Source organism: Muntiacus reevesi, chromosome 15 (assembly GCF_963930625.1).
Source record: "Muntiacus reevesi chromosome 15, mMunRee1.1, whole genome shotgun sequence".
NCBI classification, from domain to species: Eukaryota; Metazoa; Chordata; class Mammalia; order Artiodactyla; family Cervidae; genus Muntiacus; species Muntiacus reevesi.
This window is the reverse complement of record NC_089263.1, coordinates 24,899,899-24,907,321: the sequence shown is the minus strand read 5'-3', so window position 1 is coordinate 24,907,321 and position 7,423 is coordinate 24,899,899. Positions and strand designations below refer to the sequence as shown.

Genomic DNA, 7,423 nt, shown 5'->3' with positions numbered 1-7,423 from the left:
CCCCTCTCTTCCTCTTCCTTCCTTCCTAAGCTGTGAGCTCTGAGGACCAGACATGCATGTTACTCTTCCCTCTGTCCCCAGACTAACACAGTGACAGACCGAGAATCTATTGCTCAGCAGATGCAGTAATAAACAAACAGCATTTCTCCAGTGAGATTCATAGAATACTCCCAAAGAGAAACTCCTGGCCTGGGAAACAAATATATAGAGATAAAATGGTATTTGAATACTCCGTGAAATTCCTAGACAGCCAAGACAAAGGATTTGGTTTTGCTTTTACTGCTAATGCCCTTAGCTACAACATGTATATCTCATGGTTTCAACAGCAACATAATAAACACATTTGGTATGTTTTTGTATGATGCCATGAAATCTTTTGCCTTCTTCCCAAAAGTATAGAAAGTACAGCAAAGCCTCACTCTACTGAAAATGGGCACTGTTGTTCATGGTGCCCATAAACTGTTAATGTGGCTATATTGAGAATACAGGTTCTGCTTCTATTACTGTAATTTTATTGCAGTGGTGACAATGAAACCTGTTAACATATCACAAGCCTCTTCAATATTAGAAAAGATGAAGGAATAAATAGCAATGTACTTGCTATATTTAACTTCTAGGGTCCTAAAGTAAATTGCTTGAGAAAACTTGATCCCAAAGATTACAAATTTGAATTTGGAATTTTGAAGTGTGTCTGCATTCCATTGGCGATCAAAGAAGCTGAACCAAAAGAATTGTGAACTGGCCAACATGACAGCTGTGGACAGGGCAAAACTTCTTTTTAAAGGGCTATCTTAACTTGATGATTATGACTTTGGTGGAACTAAGGTGCCTGACAGTGAAAAGAATTGGGACATGAAATTCCTTGAAAAATTATTGACAATCTTGTTTATGTTTCACACCTTTACACTTTGTGCAGGAAAAAAAAGAAAGGACAGTGGGATGGGAATGGACTACGTGTAAACTGCCACTAAATCAGTTGTTCTTGGGCAATTCTCTTCACCTAGATCACCTCTTAGATAAAAATGCAGTGTGTGTGTGTACTCATTTGCTCAGTTGTATCTGATCTTTTGCAACCCCATGGACTGTATCTCACCAGACTCCTCTATCTGTGGAATTCTCCAGGGAAGAATACTGGAGCAGGTTGCCATGTCCTCCTCCAGGGCCTCTTCCCAACCCAGGGACTGAACCCACATCTCTTGCATCTCCTGCATTGGCATGCGGGTTCTTGACCACTGAGCCACCTGGGAAGCCCAATAAAAATGCAGGAAGGTAGGCTAATCTGGATGTTACAGACTGACACCCTGCAGGCCCCAGGGCTGTGGGGGTGCCTCATTTGGCCCTGCAGGGGTGTATCTGTCATAATAACGACTGCCTCTTCACATCCCCACTTCCCTATCCAGTACTGCCTCACACCTGTCCCACTGTATGCATTCACGATGCTCTCTGCCCCTGTAAGTGTCAGCAACTGTCATCTCTGGACTAAACACAATGTTTTGCATGTGATGCTGAAGAAAGAGGTGTCTATGCTATATCTGAAGCAAAAAGCTGGATTTGTTGTTTGTGAGGGCAGGAGGACAGAGAATTAGATAGTTGGATGGTATCACTAACTCAATGGACATGAGTTTAAACCTCTGGGAGATGATGAAGGACAGGGAAGCCTGGTCTGCTGCAGTCCATGTGGTCGTAAAGAGTCAGACACAACTGAGCAACTGAACAATGACAAAACACAGTAAACTATGGATTTCTTAGTGAGCGATTGGGAAGTGTACAGCTGGGGATTAGTGGACTCTTAACAGTGGTAGTATTCAGGCACTAAGTGACCTTTAGCAAAGGAAGCCAGGTCACTGGAACAAGGCTGTCGCTGATTGACTGGCCCTCAGAAGCATGTGTACTGACCGGAGGAGGCTGTCAGTGATGAATTGGGACAGCTTTAAAACCTGTTCCCCTGGTATGTGTTCCAGGGACCAAAGAACAATGAGTCTTTTCCTGAACTCCTCTCAGTAGGACCCCTTTTGGATTTAAACATCAAATAATCCAGCTCAGAGATTTGCAAAATTTGCGTGTGTGTGCTTAGTCGCTCAGTTGCGTCTGACTCTTTGCAACCCCATGGACTGTAGCTTGCCAGGCTCGTCTGTCCATGGAATTCTGCAGGCAAGAATACTGGAGTGGGTTGCCATTTCCTCCTCCAGGGGATCCTCCTGACCCATGGACGGAACCCGCGTTTCCTACATTGGCAGGCAGTCTCTTTACCACTGAGCCACCTGGGAAGCCTTTCAAACTTAAAATGAAGCAAATCCCCTGGAGGACTTGTTAAACAGGCTGTTGGGTCCCTCCCCTGCAGAGTTTTTGATTCTGCAGGTATGGGATGGTGTCAAGAATCCACACTTCTGATGAGTTTGCAGGTGATGGTGACACTGCTGGTCCAGGGACCACACTTTGAGAACTACTGGTCCAGCAGTGTAGGATTTGAAGGTAATTGAAGAAAATATTTAGATGGTTTCCTTGGCGGCTCAGTGGTAAATAATACACCTGCCAATGCAGGAGCCTCAGGTTCGATCCCTGGTCAGGAAGATGCCCTGGAGAAGGAAATAGCAACCCACTCTAGTATTCTTGCCTGGAAAATCCCATGGACAGAGGAACCTGGAGGGCTATATTCCATGGGGTCTCAAAGAGTCAGACATGACTTAGCGACTAAACAACAACAAACAGAATATTTAGGGACTACCCTGGTAGTCCAGTGGTTAGGACTCCATGCTTCCATTGCTGGGGGCCAGGGTTCAATCTCTGGTTAAGAAACTAAGATCCCACAAGCCACATGACATGGCCAAAAAATTTTTTTTAACTGAAAAAAAAATTATATATATAAAGGTCGCAAAGAGTTGGACATGACTTAGCAACTAAGCACCAACAACAGTAACAATAAATACACTTAACACAATATGATACTAGTGAGTCTAAGAATTCTGTTAATGATTTTGTAAAATGGTTTTTAATCACAGCTATATCTATATACCTTTGAAAACTAATGGCAAATATATAGGAGAAAGATAATACTTACTCCTTCTAAAGTTAATGACTAGAAAATATGAATTCCAGGACATATTGTAGAAACTCTGTCTCATCCTTCCTCTCCTCTCCCTTCCCTCTCCTCCCCACTCTGAAGGTGTGGTCCATCCTCTCCTGGGGGATCCTAGACCTGATAACTTCCCAAGGAAGCTCCCAGGCAGCAGAGTGTAGTTTAACACATGAACTTCTGGTTGAGGTATGCGTCACATTAGTGCTGCTAAGCTGCTACAGTCACTCCGACTCTTTGTGACCCTATGGATCATAGCCCACCAGGCTCTGTTTCCTATAGAATGTTGTCCAAGGGATTCTTCAGGCAAGAATACTGGGGTGGGTTACCATGCCATATTAGTAAACTGATGTACATCAAAAATACAGGAGGCAAGGAAGCTTGCAAGACAATGGGGAGAGGCTGGCTGACTTTAGAAACTCTTTCATGTACTCAAGGAGGAGGGCCCCTGTTTGTTTCATTGTAAGTGCCGGGTGATAGCAGGTTGTTCTGTGTCTTTGAAGATAAACCATGCTGCTGGCAGGACACACACTGTCCTCAGAAGGAAAGCCTGGCTCTCTCCTGAGTTTACACTCTTACCTTCTGGTGGGGGTTGGGTGGGGGTGGAGGCGTTGTTCAATGTAAGTCTATGAGAGAGAATTCAAAACACTTTGTATTTCTGGAGAGGAAAATTTTTACCAAGAAAATTCTTATTAAGGAAAAATAGCCCCCAGGGATTCTATTCTACACAAAAGCCAGTGCCCTGTGTGATATGGAGAGTGAACAGAGACTCGGCACATATTGAATAATGCTGCCATGTACCCACATCTTCCCGGGAGGATTTTACTAATGTGTTCACGTGCAAAATTCTTTCAGGAGAGACCACAGTGTTCTATTTCTACAGCTGATAAGAGCTGGCATTTTTATTGAGAGCTCAGTACGTTCTTTACACAGTCCTCACCTCAGTGTTATGATATGAATCCTGAGTCACTCTCATTTTACAAGCAAGGAAACTGAGGCACAGAGAGTGCACACGGTGACACAGGAAGAAGCTGGTGGAGCCGAGACTCAGGCTCAGGCAGAGGGACTCCACAGATGCCCGTTGAACCCCAAGGTCATCAGCATCAAAGGCCTAAAGACTCCATCCCTTTAATTACCTTCTCGGTTGTCTCCTGTTTCCTTTAGAACACGTGTCTGTTTTTCATGTGCTCACATACTATTGTCTGTTTCCCCTCCTAGCAGAGAAGCTGCAAGAGGACAAGGGCTTTGTCTGTTCACTGCTGCATCCTTAGAACCAAAAACATTTGTGAAAGGAAGGAAAGGAGGGAAGGAGGAAGGGAGGGAGGGAGAAGGGCAGGGAGGGACAGGAGAAGGGACAGAACGAATTCTGTGTATCAGTCTGCTTGGTAAATGAGACTTGACAAAAGAATGCCTGTTATGTTCTGATTTTTTCTATTGACTGCTACTTGTGCACTGAGTGATCTTGTTTTTACTTTTTTATTTTTATTAAAGATTTTTTTTGATGTGGACCATTTCTAAAGTCTTTATTGAACTTGTTACAATATTGCCTCTGTTTTATGTTTCTGGCTTTTTAAACACGAGGCATATGGGATCTTAGCTCCCCAACCAGGGATCGAACGTTCAACACATTGGGAGGTGAGGTCTCAACCACTGAACTGTCCGGGAAGTTCCGGTCTTGGTTTTAAAGAAAAAAACCCATCAGTTTCTTGTACTGAAAAGAACAGAGTTCACCTTTGAGGTGACAGCAGGCAGCCCAGAGGGCGAAGCACCACCCAGCCACATCCACCTGCCCTTTGGGTGCATCTTCGCTTAGGTCACCCTGAGACCCTGGAGTTGCTTGTGTGGCTGTGTGTGTGTCGGGGGAGTGTCCCAGGCTTCTTTCCAGTATGTCAGGTGGGTCATCTCTGATGAGTGGGATTAGTAAAGCAGGAGAGAGACACAAGAGCCTCTCATCTTTCTACTTTAAATACTCCTGTATTGCTCGAATCCCACCCCCGCCCACGAGTATGTGTTATTTCTAGACTGAAACACAAGCAATAAACAATATCAAAGGAAGAATTTGTAAGGCAGGAATTGGCAAACTACAGCCCATGAGCCAAATCTGGCCCACCACTGCTTTGTGAATCAGGTTTTCTTGGAACACAGGCCCACCCCTTCATTTACATACTGGCTAGGGTTGCTTCAGTGCAATTATGGTAGGGTTCAAGGGTGGAGACCAAATGGCCCTCGAAACCAAAAAGATTTACTCTCCAACATTCTATAGGAAACATTTTCTGACACTCGATCTAAAACAGTTTCTTTTAAATTCCTTATAGTGCCCCCTCCCCCCCACCGCCCAGCCCCATAGAAACGAGACACAGAGAAACGAGTTAACAGAACTGGATTCTTTCTGCCTATTAGGAAGGTAGTGTGTGTTAGTTGCTCAGTCGTGGCCGACTCGGCAACTCTCAGCCGAAAAAACCCTTTCTTAGCATTTCTAGGAATACAAACATCTGTCTGTATATCTGAAAAGGCTTAAATGAGCTGAGGGTCAGGCACAAGTAAGCTGATTGACCACTGTACTTGACTTTTCCTCCAAGCACCCAGTAATACTTAGCCTATAATCCATTTATCTGATTATTGCCTATTTTCCCACTGTTACCAGAATGTAAATTCTACTACATTAGGGATATAGGAAGCATGATTTATTTATAAGGAGCTTGATATTTAGGCCACCTAAATATTTGGGGCTATTGGCACTGACGATATTTATCGATTTCTTCTTGTGGTTTTGAAAAAAAATTTTTTTAATGTATTTTGAGTTTACTTATTAAAGTAATAATGAAGCAAAAGCCCATTACGGTTTCTCCAAGTAAAAGTGAGAATATCTGTTTGGCAAAATATGTCATGAAGACAATAAAGAAGCATGTCTGCATGCTCAGTCATGTCCGACTCTTTGTGACCCCATGGACTGTAGCCCGCCAGCCTCCTCTGTCCATGAGGTTCTCTAGGCAGGAATACTGGAGTGGGTTGCCGTTTCTTCCTCCAGGGGATCTTTCCAACCCAGGAGTTGAACCTATGTCTCTTGTGTATCCACACTGAGACGGTGGATTCTTTACCAACTGCGCCACCTAGAAAGCCCAGACAATAAAAAGGTGAGGAACAAACTGGGAGGATATATTTGCAGCATGTGAAAGTAAAGGATTAGTGCAGGAATATATAATCACCTAGAAAAGAGAGAACTCTGTCAGAAAAGTGGACCAGAGTCATGCCCAGACGTTTTACATGAAAGAACTTACAAAACACCCATGTGTTTTTAAAAGGTTGCTTATTTTCATGCATAATCAGGGAAGCAATATTTCATATCCACTGTTTAAAGCAAAAACTCACAAAGTCAGAGGATGTCAAGTGTGAATGACTTGGAACTTCCCTGGCAGACCAGCGATTAAGACTTTGGTCTTGCAGTGCAGGGAGTGTGGATTTGATCCCTGGTAGGGGAAATAAGATCCCACAGGCCCAGTGGCACAACCAAAAAAACTGTGTGAATGACTGGAACTTCTGTCCAGTTGATGGGAGGGAAATCGGTGCTCTTCCTCTGGAAATGACTTGACGTTACTTAGTGAAGCTGAACAGAGAGATCCCGTACAACTCCGCACTACTCAAAATGGAGTCCTGGGATCAGCATCGTCTGGAAGCCTCCTAGAAACGCAGAATCCAGGTCCCCATCATGGACCTATGGAGTCAAGATCTGCCTTGAGATGTCCACTGGAGGCCCCTGGGGAGCTTTCAAAAGCCCAGATGCCTAGGTGGCACCCAGACCGGCTAAACTGTAATCTCAGGGTGGGACCTGGGCATTAGCATTTTAAAAAGTTTCTCATTTCAACATATAACTAGGGTTAAGAAGCAGCAACCAGATGTCTCTCATATTATGAGAAACACAAAAGTATCTTTAATAGCTAAAATCTGGAAGATAACCAAAATGTCTACCAATAGCAGATATTACACATGCACGCATGTGTGTGCATGCATGCACGTGCACGTGCACACACACACACATTCTTACTATAAAGAAAAGCAGGTGAGTGACTAATAGGAAATTCAGGATAGTGGTTACTCTGTAGGGTGTGGAAGGAAAAGGCATGTGATTGGAGGAGAATGGGGGAGAAAGTGAATTTTTAAGGTCCTGGTAATATTCCTTTTTTTTCCTCCAGCCATGCCATGCAGCATGTGGGATCTTAATTCCCTGACCAGGGATTGAACCCACACCCCCTGCATTGAAAGCATGGAGTCTTAGCCACTGAACCACTAGGCAAGTCTCCCTGCTAATAGCCTATTTTTTTCTATTTCTTATGTCCATTAGTGGGGAATACT

The 7,423-nt window shown here is 43.9% G+C and overlaps 1 non-coding gene across 1 annotated transcript; it reads left to right on the top strand.

The window, feature by feature from the left end:
- Window positions 1–411: 411 nt before the first annotated feature.
- LOC136147697 (small nucleolar RNA SNORA1) lies at window positions 412–547 on the top strand. Its single transcript, XR_010659351.1, has one exon. It is a non-coding gene; the product is annotated as a small nucleolar RNA SNORA1 (small nucleolar RNA).
- Window positions 548–7,423: the final 6,876 nt, after the last annotated feature.